This window comes from Marmota flaviventris, chromosome 3 (genome assembly GCF_047511675.1).
Source record: "Marmota flaviventris isolate mMarFla1 chromosome 3, mMarFla1.hap1, whole genome shotgun sequence".
NCBI lineage: Eukaryota > Metazoa > Chordata > Mammalia > Rodentia > Sciuridae > Marmota > Marmota flaviventris.
In genome coordinates, this window is record NC_092500.1 from 21,782,156 (window position 1) to 21,800,826 (window position 18,671).

The following is an 18,671-nucleotide window of genomic DNA, read 5'->3' on the forward strand; positions in this document are numbered from 1 at the left end:
AAAATTTTGTTAAAAGTATTTCATCACCATTTTTAAAATGATCAAAAAGAAAAAGAATCTTCGGTGTGATTAAAACTGGAGAGTGTAGTGTGCTGTCAGAAATAAAGCAGAAAACATAGATAGGGTCAGTTTGTGTCAGGCTAAGGAATTTAAAATTTTTTCTGTAGGCACTGGAGACTAGACATGACTGGACTACTTTATGCTGGTGAATTCTGGAAGCAGTTTACAAGAGGAATTACAAGGAGGGAAAGTTGAAGTGGGGTCATCCAGTTGGGAAAAGATTAGCGGAGGGCAAGCCTGGAGGCAGGGTAGCAGGAGAGCTGTAATGGATGCACCTGGATCCACAAGCTTTTCCTACATTTTGTACTCTCTCTCTTTTTTTCTCTTCAGAATGGGAAAGAAATATTAAACACTATTCTAAGGAAGTTATATGATAAAAATTGTCATCAGACAGTGAACTGAGTTTTTTTCTGATAGAAACTTAACACTTGTAAATTTAACGAGAGCCAAGCATAGGAAGGAGTATAAAATCATATAATTTCCTACATTAAACAGAAAAGAATAAAATGTCCCTAGAACTAATTCTCAAAATAATATGAATGTGCATACTGTTTATCTCCCTACTTTTATATCTTAAAATATTATTTCCTCCCAAGCTGAGGGGAGGCAGGTAGTTCAGTGGTAGGGTCATTGCCTAGCATGCATGAGTCCTGGGTTTGATCTCGAGTACCATAAAAATCATCATCGTCACCATCATCAACACCACCACCACCATCACCACCATCATCACCACCACCACCACCACCATCATCATCATCATTATCGTCGTCATCGTCTGTCATCCTGGTGGACTACTTTAAGGATTTCTCATTTGCCGTCTCTAACCTGGAGGATTCACACATGTCTAACCTCTGTCTGGAATTCCCTCTTAATCTCTACAACTGGATTTCCACTTCTCTAAAACTCCTTCTAAAATGTAAACCAGTTCACATCACACCCAACTTAAAGTCTCCAATGCATTTCCTTCTCACTTAGAATAAAATTCTTATCTTGTCCCAAAAGTCAATAGGATCTGGCCCCTTCCTACCTTTGTGACTACATTGTCAGTTTTTCCTTCTACACTTCAGACACGTGGCTTTCTTTTTGTTTTCCACAATGGCAAGCACATTTTTGCCTCAAGGTCTTTCTGCATTGGTCCCTCTACCTGGAAAGCCCTTCCTTCAGACCTTTGTTCATCATCAAGTCTCTACTCAGGTGACACCACTTCAAAGAGGCCTCATGACCTAAAATCCTACCTCCTACCAGTTATCACTGTCCTTGACATTTCCCTGTTTTATATTTCTCCATAGTACTTATGACTAATTGAAGTGTTATTATTTGTTTGTTTCTTTCTTTATTGTTTTTCATCTTGCCCAGAGGTAGCAATGTCCTTGAGTTCAGGGACCATGACTGTCTCCCTTCTGCATACACAGTCCCTAGAACAGTGTCTGCCACAAAGTAGCTAGCCAATAAATATTTGTGAAATAAGGGAATACACTCACCTCTCATTCCCCTGAGAATTTTGTATCCGTATGCATGTTCCTGTCAGAAGGTACAAATGATATGTATAGCATGTTATAAGCACCTGAGTTCAGGAACGGCTGAACATCCTTGAATTTTTCCCTCTTCTGCTTAGCCCAATATATCATTAAAAGAATGAATAAATGAGTGATTGAATGAATGTTTTCCTCACATGTCATTCAAATGTTTTTTTTTAAAATCAGAGTGCTTCAATTTTAAGATAATTCTATAATCCTGAACATGCAATTTCATAAATATAAACAAAAGAAACTGCACCTAAAATTATCCAGGGAATAAATGGAGCATTTATTTTTAAGACAGAATATCATTCCCAATAGAGAAAACAATCTAATAGAAACAATACAAAATTAGGTTTCTATCAAGAGGCGGATAAAAGTGCTTACTCTGCACACAAATGAATGAAGACTATATAAGAACACCCAATCACGTCTGCAGCACGAACAGAAGGTTATAATGCTACGAATTGATGCTTTGCCTTCTTAGGTAATAATGAGCCCAGTCTTCAGATGGCTAATAGTGTAATATCACTGCCAGCACATTCATCTGGTTTCATTCCAACTTTGCACTGCCAGAAAATGGACAAAATGTCTCTTTCTTTTGTTTATATGATTTTGGTCTTCAGAATATTTGTTCTTCATCTGTCATGAGAAATATTCTATGATTACCACCTGAGATGCTTTAATTAACATATTGTGTTTTGTAATTGGTGAGATTGTTCCTAAACACAGAAAAGATGGTTTGCTAAGTACAATCTTGATCTCTTAGCATACTTCAAATGTCTTATTTTTGTATTTGTCGTTTCAGGTTTCTTCCTTTGGCAAGAAGGGATTTTATGTAATATGTTCTTTTTAATGTTGAAATATGCACCAATGCTAAGATCTGCAAGTCCTCAAGTATATCTGATAACATTCAAAACACAGAATACATTAGTTGGGCTCTGATCATAGACATCTTTAGAACAGTAATCACAGTCATTCCTCCCTTTCTTCATCCTATCCGACTTGCATACTTGACTTCCAGCGTCAGTTTGCCCTTCCTTCACCAACTCCAGCTAAGTCTGTTCTCAGGCCTGAAAATTTCCCTGGTTTTATGAAGATCAAACTTCATTTTTTAACCTTTTAAAGAAAGGAAATATGCCTAAGATTTCCTGAGAAAGGAGTTCATTTTGTACATTCTTGGAGTTGTACTTTTTCCATCTCCAAGACACAGAGCAATTATCTAATTACTTATTTATAACATATAACTTACCTTTTTCCAGCTAAAACTGAAGAGCCAAATGTTTATACAGTGTTTTAAAATGTTTTCCTTTTGTCAAGGGCATGATCACTTTTTTCCTTTGGTAATATAATACCTGAAAGTTAGATAGGATTTTCATACATCTGTCTTAATAGCACTCATCCTAAATTGAAAATGTATTTACCATAACTTTATGTCATATACTCCATTTTAAAATATTTTCTCTTCTAATTTTTTTCTGTTTTATAATATGTTTTGAAACTGTTTAATAGTGCTCTGTACTTTCTATACCCCTTTCCTTTGCTCCTACCCTTCCCTTAATCTGCTTTGATCTGACTCATTCCTCTGCTGCCACTCCACACAACTGATGCCAAGGTCACCAGTAACCAGCAGAGCAGAGATTTCATAAGCCCCTTTCCCTCTTCTCTTGATCTGACTTCAGTAGACACTGATATTGTTGACAACCATTGACACTATATTCTTTGGGATTCCACAATACCTAGCTACTCACTCTCTCTCTCTCTGCTCTTCTCCTTTGCTTACTTGCTTTTCTCAGTTAAATCTCAAAAATATGTGATGACCAGTGAATGTTGTTATCACAGACTCTTGATCATAGTGCAAGGTCTGATATTTATCGTTTTGTTCATTTCTACTGTACTGCATAGTGAAAACCAAAATTTTAGTTGCCTTTTACTTCTAAGTTTAGTTTAATTTAATCAGTATGTGTTTTAGGTGCATAGTTTCAATTATTTTTTCACTGATGACAACAAACACCTCTGATTAGATTAAATCACCACTTTGGTATCCTCAGTTTGAGACTTCGGTTAAAAAAAAAAAAAGAGTCCCCTTTTGCCAATAGAAAAATAGAATTCTGTATTGCTACTACATCACAAATTTTATTGGCATATATCAACATTTATTAATGCAGTTTTGTGAGTCAGGAACCCAGGTGAAGGCTGGGTCCTCTGTCTCTGAGTCTGTTCCAGGGTTACAGTCATCTCAAGACTCAACTAGGAAGAATCCACTTTCCAGTTCAGTCTCATGATTACAGGTAGGATTCAGTTATTTAGGGCTTTCGGACTGGGGCCTCAGTGCCTCATAGCTGATGGCTGATAGCCTCCCTCAGTTCTTATCACATGGGCCACCCCAGAGCATCTCACAATTGGAGCTAGCTTCAACAGGGTAAGCACTGCAGACAACAAGAAAGTGCTAGCAGCATGGAAGGCACAGTCCTTTGTAACCTAATCACAGGAGTATCTTCCCATCCCTTTGCAATATTCCATTCCTTAGAATCAAGTTCTAAGTAGATCCAGCCCCCAGAAGGAGGTATTTATACAAGTTTGTAAATACCAGGAGGGTGGCTCTTTGGGCGCTATCTTGAAAGTCTGCCTATCACAGATGCACTTTATAATGATCTACTTTACAGTCCAGTTTCCATGCTATATCTGGGTTAAAATGGAAAAACCTATTAACAATAACAACAAAGGCATTTTTTATTTCTTTGGGCCATCTTCCTGGGACTATGATATTCACAGTTAGATGATTTGAAAGCCTTGTTTGCAAAAACCACTCAAAAAAAAGCACATGTCTCTAGTCTGTAGGGTCACATTTAACATATCAATATATGGTACAATAATACAGAAATTAAAGACCTTTGGGGATTTTCCAATTTCACATAAAGACTTCATAGTTTCTACAGGGCAATGATATTGGCCAAATTATATTGCTATATTGTATGCATGTACAAATATGTGACAACAAATCCCACCATTATGTATGACTATAATGTACCAATAAAAAATAGGGGGAAGAAGACTTCATACTCCAAACACCACTAATCAAAGTGAGCCACACAAATCAGTAATTCCCATAAAACATCATAGATTTTTAAAAATATATTCATTCTTCAAACTGAAAGGAGCATATTTCTTCCTATATTGGGGAAGTGAGTTGATCGAATACTATTGAACAAGACTTAGCAAAGAAAATACATTTTTTTAAAAACCTAGCAAAACTAGAAAGTTAAAAAAGGACCATAGGGATGAAAAGATACTAGAGGGATTGAGAACTCAAACACTTTAAAGATAAGACAATCTAGAATGATGGGAACTGAGGCAAACTGGAAAGCACAAGTCCTATTCCCTCACCCACCAACAAATTATAAGGGTTTTTTTTTTCCCTCAGTTACTTTGTTAAAAAAACAAAGCACTAGGGGCCAGATTTGGTTATAGCTGTCTCTTTGCTACTCCTGTGTCACAGGGAAAAGTATCTCTCCAGAAATGAAAGTCTTAATTTGGTAGGATCACAGATTATTTTAGAATTTGAAAAGAATATTATAAATGTGATATCTCACTTTAGCTTCCCATTCAAGACTATGCTCTTAAAGACTCCAGTTTCTTTCAATAGCCTTGAAATTCAGATGTTTGTTAATTCTAGTCTCAATGGATAGTGCTTTAGAGGGAAAATGTACAACCAATGTAATTTCTTTAAAAGTCTAGAAAGGAAGGTTCAGTCTTATTTCCCTATCACTTAGAAAAATGATAAAAACTTATTCCTTTTTAAACTATTTTTCAGAATGGCAGTGACAAAATACAGGCTATAGGCACAGATGCTCTCATGGTACATTTAGACAGGGTAGCTTTTCATTCTCCCATCCCATCACTCACTCTTCATCTACCCACGTTCTTTTTACTTCCATTTCCCTTCCCCCACTGGCTAATGTCTTAAATTTTGTGACACCCAATGTTGGCCTAGCACTCAAGGGACATCTGTTAAAGACACACCACAGAACAGAGTTTCATATACACACATATATACAATGTTAACATGGAGGTCCCAATCTAAAATAAATATACAACTCAACTCAGTCTGATAAAGGAATAGAGTATTCCACATCCTATTGGTCTGGTCCTTAGAGACACAGGCTGTGGTTTTCTCAAGGACCATCCCTTCAGCTCTGAAAATGATTTATTGTTCTAGGACAAATAGATGTACTTAGCCCAGGGATTGGCAAACCTTTTCTACAAAATGCCAGATTGTAAATATTTGACACTGTATAGGCCATAAGTCTTCTGTTGCAACTACTTAACCCTGTTGTGGAATAAAAGCCACCATGGATCATTCAGAAATGAATGAGTGTGTCTGTGTTCTAATAAAATTTTATTTATAAGAACAGGAAATTGGCTGGATTTGACCTGTGTACCATTGTTTACTGACACATAACTTATATTAGCAACAAATCTCTAGCTAGATGGAGGCTTCGCTGTACTTCTGAAAATCTTCTAGACAGGAAAGATTCTGATCAGAAATATAGCCTACTACATCAGATGAATGAAAAGGGCCCAGGATGGCCCACAAGCCTCCTGCTATTGTCCCAGATATTTGTGTAACACAGGTATTTTGTCATGACCAACAGGGATGACACTAGCTGCACATTTGTTAAAAGGTGTTGGCCCCATCTTCATGGGAACTCTTCAGGGTTCAGCATTTATATAAATCAATAAATAGGTGTTCATTGAATTCTTCTATATTCCCAGATCTAACCCCCAAACTATAACTCAGTGTTCTCACAAACAAAAAAGCAAACTACTCCAAAATCTCCTGTCTCAATGTGATTAGTTCTACCTCCTCTTCCCAATGATCCTTTATTAGCTTCTTATGTGGAGTCTGTTTCATGAATTGATACCCTCCAGAATTCAGTCCTAATTCTCTCCTCTTCTTCCTTCCCATACTCTCCCTTGGCACCTTCATCTGCCCCCATAGCTGTCGCTACCACCTACACATGAGTAAGCCCCAAACCACTGTCTCTAGATTTGTAGCTCTGCCTTCAGGAATCCCACATCTGGATATAACACAGAGCCTTCAGAATAAACATGTCCAAGCTAAGTTGCATTTTCATCAAAGAAAACTGCCTGAATTCTATTGCATTTATCTTTATTTATTCTACAAATACTCAAGGCTGCCTACTATATCCCAGGCACTTCCCTTGGCACTAGAGTTATAGTAATGAACAATGTAGGTTCACCCTTTACCCTAACAAAACATATATTTTAATAAGAAAAATGGATTTTGTATACATAAACACACACAACGTTTTAATGATATTTTCTTATATATTATGTAATATGGACACATTTATATATTTACAAGTATAATATTCATATACTACTATATTTTATATAAATTTATTTTAAAGCTTTAATATATATATTATGTTTCAAAATAATATATTTTTATATAGTCATATATAATATATTTTATATAATGATATATAATAATTTATATAATAATATATAAAATTTTAAAAATGTCATTAAAAGGTACAGGTCCAGGAGGATTAGTTATCTTGTTATAACCTGTAAATTTCAGGAAGAATTTGATACCTTTGGAGAATGAGGAAGGAAGAAAGAGTGATTGACTTAAGGTCAAACACTTGAGTAACCTAAGGTATGGAAATTATGAAGTAACAGCAGATCCTTGAGATCTTTCTTTTTATTCGTTAGCCTGGCACACTGTGTAATCAGGGTAGTGAACTCCAGCCACTGTAACAACTGCAAAATTATGGTGTTTTAACACTATTATTTTTAGTTCTTATTCATGCTAGGTCCAGAGTCAGGTAGCTCCCCTCCAAGTAGTAACTCAGGGATTGAGGTTTCTTCCGTCATGGCAGAGTTCTTTAAGTGCTACCATCTAAAGGCAGGGTAGAGAAGAGCATGGAAGACCACACAGTGTTCCATTGTCAGGCCTGGAAGTGCACCACTTACGTTAGACTACATTTGATTCACCATGATGTTCATGACCCTCGCTAAACTGACAAGGAGAACAAGAAATATACTCTTGTCCCAGGAAATGATGACAGAAACACCATTTCTTTCTGTACCTCAACTGCCACTCTTTTTTACACAAGTTCCCTTCTAGTCACTCCTTAAAACTTACTTGAAAAAGCATTTTATGACATCCTCTCTCTGGGTGAGATTGAAAGTTTAACCCTTTTGTGTTCCCTTCCTACCCTCATACAAAAACTACCTACTGACTAGGTAGTCTCTCTCACTCAAGATTAGGATCTTTGCCATATCTATATTCATCTTCATTTCCTAAGCCTGGAGCACAAAGCACTTGAAGATAGTAATGCCCAGTTCATTTTTATTAAATCTGTGCTAAAAAGAATGCAGATTAGAGATCAAAACTGGGTGAGTTAGATCAGAAATCATAAAGACATTTCCTGACTGATGCCTTTATCTTTAAATGTTTTACAAAGGAGTATGGCATGTTCTTTATGCATGTCAGCACCCACAACACTGGTGACCTGCAATCCTAGAGTCTCCCCCATGCCTCACACTTTCTGTTTACAAGTGAGGACTAATAACCAGTCTATTCTTGAAGGACACACAGGGAAAAAGAATGGCCGATGTTCCTTGAAGCTCAAAGGACAAAACCCAGTATATGTACAGAGTGCAAAATAGCCCTATCTATTGAAGCCAGATGGATATTCAGAAAACTATTGGATGTGAGAGAAGTACAGTCCAAATTCACTTAAGCTCTGTTCCAAAGTTTTTATGCAATTTCAGAAGGCAAAATGAAACTGCATTCTTCCAAACCTATGAGGGAGGATTTTTAAAATATTTTAATTTAAATGAATTTGTCTTGGAAAGGTTTATTATGTATACCAGAGAGCTGAAATATCATTTTTACTCATAATCCCCCCTGATATTTACAGAGAAATAGGGGAGGAATTAGGCAAGCAAATAGGTTTCCACCTCCTGCTATCTCCAGCAGCTGTTGTCCTTCAACTTTGAGAAGTTCACCCCCATTTTGTAAAGAGCAATGGCTCCCTTGGAGTTATACAGCGGCCAGTAGGGAGAGTGAAAGGGATTTAGTTATCTGAGTTCTTTCTCTTCCTTACATAATCCTTCAAAGAACAATTGAATTTAGAGCTGGAAGGAACCTTTAAATATCCAGCTCATCCTCTTACTTGAGTCTTTTCACAGGTGAAGAAACTAAATCCCAGTCATCTTAATTGACTTTCCCCCAGGCAGATTGCTCCTTCTTAACAGAACTGGAGCTAAAGCCCAGGCTTGGGTGCTCATGAAAATTGCCCCTGGGTGAATACTGTGCTGTGGCAGAGAGCCAGGGCCATGAGGATGCTTACATGTTTGTGATTGAAACTGAAAAGAGACTGGACAGAAAAAAAAAAAAAACCAAAGGACTCAAAGCAAGAACAGGGATGTCTATAAAACTAGGCTCCCTTTTAGGTTTCAGGCTTAAAAGACTATTCTTGTAGCCTCCCTAGATCACTGAATTCCCTTCTCAAGGCTGGGAGGAAAGGGCGATGGCAGGGATCCAGAAGCCCTGGCAGGACAGGAAGGAGACAGCCATGTCAAAGAATAGACCTACAAGACCATGTCAGCTGTCCAGAAGCCTCCAGGACTCAAATCTCTCATATGCCCTTGAAGGTGGCATATGAGAAGCTTCACGGATAGCACGCATTGCTACCTGCAGGAAGGCAAGATGTAATGGAGTAATAAATAAAACCATCTTGTTTGTTTTCGTCTTTAATCTGGGTGGAGAGGAAGGAAGATTGGACAAGATGGAAGACCATTCTCTAAAGAGAGTGGGGACACATCTTTAGAACATTAAACCTCATGTTAATGACACTTTTATAGAATTAAGCCAGAAAACAGCATGGTATAGTGGTTGGGAACATGGCCAGACTCCCTGAGTTTGAATCTTGGCTCTGTTCTTTGCCTAATTGGGTGACCCTGGGCAATTTTTTAAACCTGTCTCTGCCAGTTTCCTCATCTTTAAAATGGATATAATGATTTTACCCACCCTGGAGTGGTGTTGTGCTGTGCTATATTTGGATCTATTAAATGAATATTTTTTAAAAAGTTGAAGGTCGTGAACCAAGAACAACATGAGGTTCCTTCAGCCCATTAATTTTATCTGAAAATTACTACTCCAGGCTTAAACAATAAGCTAAATGAGTTGCCTTTTATTTATTCACACAATAGTTTTTATGAACCATCCACCACGTGCCAGGCATTGTTCCAGCTATTGAGAATGTGATTAGGAAATAAGATCTACAAGGTTATTGTCCTCACGTAGATTATATTCTAGTGGGAGATCCAGATAAAAGTAGGTAATTATAAGTAATGATAAATGCTGTGGATAAAAATATTGAGCAAGAGAATGGACAAAGAATCATAGGGATGTCTGAATGCCATTTTAGGTGGACAAACTGGGCTTCAAACCCAGGCAACTCACTATATTGTCTAAGCACTGTATTTCAAAGGACAATAAGGATACTAAGGGGATATTGAGATAAGCAAGCTAAATAATCCACTTAAGTCATCTTAAGGAACTTGCAATCTTGCCAGGGCTCAAAAATGAACCCTCTTGAGCTTTTAGTTAAACCTAATTTAATCCTAGTTTAGCTACCTACTGCTTGAGTCACCTTGGGCAAGTTACTTAAATTCTCTAATCCTCAATATCCTTATTTTTAAAATGAAGATAATAGTGGAACCTGCCACATTAGGTTATTATATTACTCTAGACTACAAAAATCAATGAAGTTTTGACATTACTTTTGTCAAGGACCAAAAATTAACCACAAAGGGACTCATTTCCTGACAAGAGAATCTGCCTAGGACTGTATTTGTATTGCACAGTGAGCTTTTTGTTCTATACTAGTGGATTTTGCACACTACAGATTTCTCATTATCTAAATAAGGAATAAAATTGCAGATTTGATTGTCATCTGCTAACTTAAACATTTTGGAATACATTTGGAGTTATTGTTTAACCCATCAAGAGCTAAAAGAGAAGGTGTTAAAATCATAACTGGAGCCTTCCTCTTTAGAGATTAAATGACTAAGCTTAATTTTGACATAGCTACCTGTCTGACTGTACCTCTTAGAGGTAATGAAATCAGTTCCCAGCACTAAGTAAAAATGCAAGAAGAGTGTGGGGAGATGGAGAAGAGCTTAAACAGCAAGGGCTCAATAAATGTCTGGCACAGAATGGAACCAGACTAAGAATCTGAATAGTAAGACCCTGATGGTGTAGTTCTCTTAAATTGTAAAGGCATTGGGATGTCATAGAAAAGCACAACTCCGTAAATTTTAAATTTTCACAAAAACTATAAAACAACATACCTACCATTTTGAATAAGCCATTGTTAAGTCACTGTTTCCTACCATTACTGTATAATCAAGTGAGTGCTAATTTAACAGTTGAATAGAATTTTACTAAATTCTATATTTTCAATCAGTAGCATTCAAGTCAAAAGACTCTGTTTTGGGGGGTCTGCAAATGTATTAATGTCACAGACATAGCACAAGTAGAAAAAAATAAGATGAAATTACACAGTCTGTGCCTTCATCTAGATTTTTGTCTAGATAGAGAAGTTAGGCGGAAATTCAAATTATTTTAATATGAAGTGAACTATAATAGAACTAAAATTATAAACTTTTGCAAGGCCTCCTGGAGGAAAAGGTAGATGAATCAAAAAGCCATTCCTATGCACAGTAAAATTTCTTTGTTATGGAATTTTGCAATAGCTCATGACACACCAATCAAAAAGTGACTACAAGCATTTGTTTGGATTATTTAGTTAGATAGATGTGCTGTTTGGTCTTGTTTATAATAGCCATCCTCTGAATTGCAGCTCATACCATTAATCCAGCCACGAACTTCATTCTTCACTTCACCTTTCAATGAATAATAAGTCAAATACTTCAAGCTCAGATGAACACCTGCAGTCAGCTTCAGTGGAGCAGGCCACAGTAGTGACATAGTTAATGTTCTTCTACCCCTAAACTAAGCACTTTTTCATTACATGATATTTCTTTATCGTTTATTTTCATTGTTGGTAATTAATGGAATTTTAGATTTCAAAGACTGGTAGTCCTCACATCCATCTTTTGCCTGTGGGTTCTGGCCTGATGGTTGATCTGTGGACCCGCAGAGGACACTCTACCTAGTAATCCACATTTCCTAAAACACTCCTGAGCATGCCAGAAAGACACTGCAGGGCAAATCCTTGATTTCATAGCAAATATTTAAATAGAAATTTCCAATGTGCCAGACACTATTATAAGTACTACTGGATTAACCCCTAAACTAGTTTAAAGAGCAAAATTAAATCCCTGTTTTATAGGTGAGGAAATCAATGCAGAGAGAAATTAAGTAACTTGCCTAAGGTTACACAGCAAGTAAGTGGCAAAGGCAAGGTTCAAACCAGTCATCTTGGTTCTGGAGTCTTTGCTCTTAATAACTACTTTTTTTCTACTTAGTCTATCACCAGAGCACCAGTCTCTGTACACTGTAGAATCACCCATCAAAGCACTCACCTTTAGAAAAAAGAACTGGCCATTTTCATTAGCTCCCACAGCACTGTTGTCTTCTATTTTAGTAAACAGAAATTCAACTTTCTTTCCTTTTTTTTTAAGTTAACAGATAACTGCTGCTCTTAGAGGAAGTGAACACTCAAGAAACAGCTAGAGTTCTTCATGTCTTTAAGAGAAAACACTTTTAGCTTTATGTGTTGTTCTATGAATTCATGATGGTATAAGTACTAAATAGATACACTTTAAATAATTTTAAGGTTGTAATTTATGAATCATAGAGTACTGACAGGTTAAAAGCTTTTTCTTGAATGCATTATCAATTTTAACCCTCGAGTCCTTCTTTATTTAGAAGCCACTGCTTGGTGGCAAAGGTTTATATTACAATATTCTAAATACAAAGCGGTAAATGTATTATAGAAATTTATGAATGTGAAAGGTACAAAAGAGATTATTACAGTAAATGTATAAAAGATTGATTTCCCTGCCTCTCACCTCTGGGACTCAATTACATCATCATCTGTCAACATTTTCTGGTATCCACTTTGGACAGAACACTTTTTACTAAGTGCTACCTGATGTATATACAAAGTAGCAATTGACCTTACATCCTGATACCTCAGCATCTTCCCAGGCTTGGAGCCAGGTGTAAGAGAGCTGGTACAACTGTAGGTGCCCTGTGTCTGCAAACACCCATATAGCCATGCCAAGAGATTCGTCAGTAAATTGCTGATTCATCCATTCAACCAGATCATCAGTGTGTTTAGGCCCTATGCTAGGTTCAGGGATAAGAATGAAAAAAAAAAAAAGATTTGGTCTCTGCTTCAAGGAGTTCTACCTACTTAGAGTCAGGTATGTCGAAAATTAAAATACTGTGTGAAAAATGGTGCACGAGGAGAGAAGGCTAAGTGTGTGGGGATCAAGGAAATCTTTCTGGACAGGTGGATGATGCTTGAACTGATTCTCAAAGAATGAATAGATATTTTTAGCCAAACCTAGCATTCAAGGAGTCACTCAATAGAGAGGATGCTGCCTGTGTTCCTCCTGGGACTAAGGATATTAAGGAGAAAAGGATACCCATGTTCACCCCCTACCCCCGACACAATATGCCTTCATTCACTTCCTCATGTATTAACCCCAAGAGACACGGTAGAATAAACTCTCCCCAAACTTTTCCACCACTCAAATTTTTCTTCTCAAACGTATAAAGACTTTGATAATTAAATTCTCCTATTTTTAATATATTTAAATGCATACTGAGGAAAATTATATATTCCTAAAGGTAGACCTTTGCAACATTTTACATTTATACAATTCCTAGGGTGATATTACATTTGTATTTTGTGCTTAGAAATTCTTGCTGAATTGAGGCTGAGGCTGTGGCTCAGCCGTAGAGCACTTTCCTACCATGTGTGAGGCACTGGGTTCGATTCTCAGCACCACATATAAATAAATGAATAAAATAAAGAGCCATGCATCTAAAAAAATTTTTTTAAAAATTCTTGTTAAATTAAATAATAATTATTAAAATTATTTTAAGAGATAATTGTCTAGTCAGGATTCCCATAATAGAGCTGAAGATTCTTAGTCACTCCATTGACTTAGGTAATTAAAAATTCTGAAATGACAAAAACAGACCATCATGTGGTCACCAATTCCCTGAGGATCCAGCTCTTGTTCAGTGTGGCTACTGCTCTCACTTGCCAAGGAGCAGTTTTTAGACCATCCCTTACCTGTAGATATACAAGCAGTATTCAGAAACCCCAACCAGGTCTATGAAATGGGATCACAATGACTATACAGGACAACCTTCTCTGCGTGTTCTAGACCTTACTGAAACTCCTCCTAGTGATTTGTTCTAGGTGTCTCTCATCAAATGTGTGTCATTGAGTAGACACTGGCTGACCCTATGACATCTGCCCTTTTTTGCCTGTTTTGCTCCAGCTTATTGTGTTGATGTCTCCTGTCACCAAGGCTTGAAACAAAACCACCAATCCCTATCCAAAAGTGCTCTCAGTCCTGTCAGTACCACTCAGGGTGCCAAGTCAGCCTCTGATGACTTCCAAAGGCTGCTTCAGAGCTGCAGGTGCCCAATGTGTCAGAGGTATGATGTGTGTGCTACTGATATGATGCCCAGTGTCTTCCCTTCAAGGGCACCTCAGCCAATGCCAACAAGATGTTCTGCCAATGCCGCTGAAGCCTGCCAATGTGGGTACCATTACCAGCTGCCAGGGCCCAGTGTCGAGGGCACCAGTACTGCAATATGGCACCATCTCTGCTCACTGATAAAGCTGCTGGTGCCAATTCTGCTAACTCTTTTTGTTCCCAATGTCCCAAAAATGTTTCATGATATACTTCTTTTATTGAAGCCTTTTCATCTTAAGGCAAGGTCCTTGGGACCTGGACCTTAGCCTGGTCAGAGTGCCAGATCCTGAAATCTATCAGAATCACCCATTCTTTCTGATACTCATCTATTGTCTTTTGAATTAAATGCATCTGCCTTGACTTCTCAATTTGAGCAGAGAGTCTTTTGAGGCCCCTGAATTCCCTACTGAAAACAGACCCCTGCAAGACCAAGCCTGCCAGTCATGCATAAATTCCCACACATAACAGATGAACGCAGTTCTGTTCAAGCTGAGATCCATACCCCACAGCTGTAGTCATCAAGCTGACAAACTCCAAGCTCATATTAGAGAACAAGGAGCATTTTATTTTGTGTTTTGGGAAATCGTGCCAATCTACCTTTAAAATATGTCTGAAATTTGACTATTGCTTGCCACCTTTATTCCACGCCACCAATCTCTTTCTTCTGGACTACTTCCACAGCCTCTGAAAAGCCTCCCTATTAGCTGTTCTTAGCACAGCCTCCAGAGTGATTTCACTGAAGTACAAGCCAGATCATGCCACACCTCTGCTCAAATTCATGCACTGGCTCCCTGTTTCCCTCAGAATGAAAGCCAGACCTTACCAGGCCTTCAAGGCCTGGTTTAATCTGGCCACCAATTGCCCCTTTGACCTGCTCCCCTTTGCTCTGTGCCAGCATACACTGCCCCAACCCCACTGGTAACCTTGTTATTCTTCACACACTGGCCTCCCTCCTTCCCGAAGGCCTTTGCTCTATCTGTTCTCTTTACTTGGAATCCTCCCCCCTTAGTTGCCAACACAGCCAATGTGCCATCTTCGAATCTGTAATCAAATCTCACTTTCTTAATGAAACTCTCCCTGCACCCTATTTAGTCCCTCACCTCCCTCCACCACACCACTCTCCACCATTCTGATCACTCTGCTGTACTTTCTTTATTTCCAATATTTCTATCACCTAACATAATATACATGCAAAATATACACTTTATTTCTTTATTATTATTATTATTAGTTGTTATCTGACTCCCCGACTTAGAACATTAGCTCCACAAGAACTAGTTATCTTTTCGAGTTTTAGTCACTGGTACGTCCCACACAGTGCCTAAAATATAGTAGGCACATTGTTCGTATTTGTTGAATGAGTGGATGGGTGAATGGATGGATAGATGGTTCCATTTTTAACTCCATAAGTGAATGTGCATATAGTAATTTTTGACCACCATGTGAATGGTATCCTTTGTGGTATTCTACTCAGGCAGAACATAAGTTATTCATTTGTATACTTCTAATTGGTTTTGTGGTACATATATCTGTTTGAAGTACTTCAGTGGATGATGTTATTATGCACATGCCTGGAGGCTGTAAGCAAGGACATGGCTTTTAAATATCAAATAAATAGAACTGACATTCAAAGCATTCATTATCTTTTGAAGACTCAAGTTTGGGAAAATTAGTTGAAACTAAAATCATGCAGAAGTCTCTCCTGATTGATAGTAGCATTTAAAGTTTCTGTTTCAAGAGGAAAGCGATGTGCTATATTAACCACCAAATAGCTTACCCGAATGTCAGAAAACATGTACTGCAGATAAAAAAGAGACCCTGTGCCTTTTTCTAAATATAGTTCACATCACTGGTAGAGCTTGAAAATGTGAATGACGGGGAGCATTGTTCAGCACCTTATTCTAGTTGCAGTAAATCCTCAGTTCATCTTTAATCTGAGCCCTTGCTTCATAAAAGAGCTTTGCAACAAGGAAATAAATCAAAACAAATAGTGATGTTTAACAAAGGGCTTGAGGGTCAGCATTATCTCAACAAGGATTTTAGAAATAAGAAGATGATAGAAAAAATTCCATTTATTGAATTTTTAAAAATACACTTTTTACCCAAAGCTTTAGGGAAAAATACAATAAAATCATTCAGTAAAATCTTCCAACCCCAGAACCACATTTATGCATGTCCCATATATGGCTTTATAGGTCTTTTAGTACACAGTACACACCAATCTTGCATGACAGACAACTGTTCTCAAGTGATGCTACAGATAGAGTTACTCTTCATGTGCAGAGATGAAACTGAAAAAAATTAGTGCCTGACCAATAGACCACTCACACTGTTTACAAAGCAATAAATTATTTTTGTAATTGTTGCTATTGTTATTTTTCCAACCATGGTTTGTAGCTATCTATGTTGGCTACTTTACTGTTTTAATTTGTGATTATCCTGTACTTCTGACCAAAGGGGATGCCCCTTGTCCCTAATGGCTAGAGGCTAGACTTGTCTGGCTAATGCCTCTCTGATGATTCTATCCTGCTGAAAAGTTATTAGCTCATGAATCATGAAAACACTTCTTATCTCATGAAAACACTTCTTATCTATGCTTCGTCATTGTCCATTGTTCTACTCCCAGTTTACTCCATGATCTGACCTCAAAATTAGAGGGACCTCGGGCCTTTCCTGGGCTAGGTTTTAATTTTTTTCTCTTATTCATGAAATAGAAAACATGGGACATTAAGAGACAGTGTCCAGTCCAAACTGTTTTACTTTCCCTTCTTTCTCCAAAACTGTAATGCCAAGTAATATCCAGATAACCTCTTCATTGTTCCTTCCCTATGTCTAAAGCTGGGCATCTTCAACTGTTCAGGGACGCCAAATCACTGATGCTTGGCTGTTGGTGTGGAAAACAGAGAGGTTATTATTTTCTATAGTTGAGTCCAAAGCAACATTCAACACAATTCTCTTACCTCTGAGAGTTAAGGTGCCTCTCTATTCTTTTGCAGAAATTGTATCCAAAACAGAGACTAATCTAAACAGAAGGGCTTCAAGCCAATGTTTTATTTGTACACAGACCCCTTCCTTGCCACAGCCACACAACACAGAGACCTTAGACCTTGCTTCCCCACAGCAGTCACAGCATATTCGTATTTCCCACAGAAGGAATATTATTTCATGGAGTACCAAGTTCTCAGACTCCATAAACAGAATTTCCCCAAACATCACCTAAAACTCTTCTCAAGTGAGATGACCTAAATGAAGTCACTTTACGGCCTTTAAAGCCCCATGTAGCTATTAGATGATGTTCTTATCATTAATAGTGCTATGCATCTTGTAGACATGTCCCTTCCAGCAAAGTCTGCACTGATGTAGCACTTGGATGTTGATAGGTGGACTTTTTTCTGGGGTCCCAGAGTCAGTGGATCAGCTTTTTCCTTTCATGTTCAGTTAAGAGCCACTGATGAAACAGCACAGTGATGTCTAAGCCCAGTTCTCCCAGCCTGCAGGAGATCTGATCCTCTCACCACTTGATAGACCTGCATTTGGACTTGGCAGCACACTGTCTGCTAGCACAACTTGTCCTGGTTTATTTTCAGGGCTGCTGTTAGCTTGATTCTTGGGTAGCAGCAGGACAGAGAAGAAGAGGGTAGAATAAGGAGCTGGAATAAGGGAGGTACACAATGATATCAGCTGTGTGTATTACAAAAGCTTTACCAGGCAGGAAGTCTGAGATCTCAAAGCGTATCCAGGTGGGAAAAGAGAAGCCACGGGTATATTAAGAGCTGAGGCTGGCACATCAGTGATATTGGCACAGGTGAGTTGATAGGTTTGTATGTTTGTATCTGGAAAGTGGCATGCCACATGCAGACAGCCCTGGACCCCATAGGGACCAGCACCAGAATGTCGCAAAGGTACTTCACCCACAAACAGTTCTCACCAAGTGTAAGCCTCAGGACTTCCAGACGTTTACTGTGTTTAACACAAAGATTATTAACCCTAAAGTTAGCCCCAGCTATCCCCCCTGGCTCTGTCATTTTCAAGAAAGGCAAGTGAAAGCCCCCAAGAAAAAGACAAACACTCTCCATCAATCTTCAGGCCATTCCTGGACCCATTCCTGAGTCCTCACTTTTGCCCCTTTTAATGCCTTTTCCTTTGTGATTTCTAAAACTATCCTTTCTCTCATTTTCTTCTCTTACAAACTTCCCAAAAGGATAGCTTAGCTTGAAGTTTCTATTTGCTCAACCAGGTGCAGCCAGACTTCTGTGTTTTCCTCAGTCACATCCCCTCTGACCTATTTGCCAGATCCCCAAACACTTCTTCTTCCTCATCTTCTTAGACTTGTCTGCCGCATCCCTCACTACTTACCAACCCTCC

The 18,671-nt window shown here is 38.1% G+C and overlaps 1 protein-coding gene across 15 annotated transcripts in view; it reads left to right on the forward strand.

Annotated features, from left to right (window-relative positions):
* Positions 1–18,671, forward strand: part of Anks1b (ankyrin repeat and sterile alpha motif domain containing 1B) — a 1,114,759-nt gene that overhangs the window by 824,777 nt on the left and 271,311 nt on the right. The gene's annotated exons all lie outside the window — the stretch shown is intronic.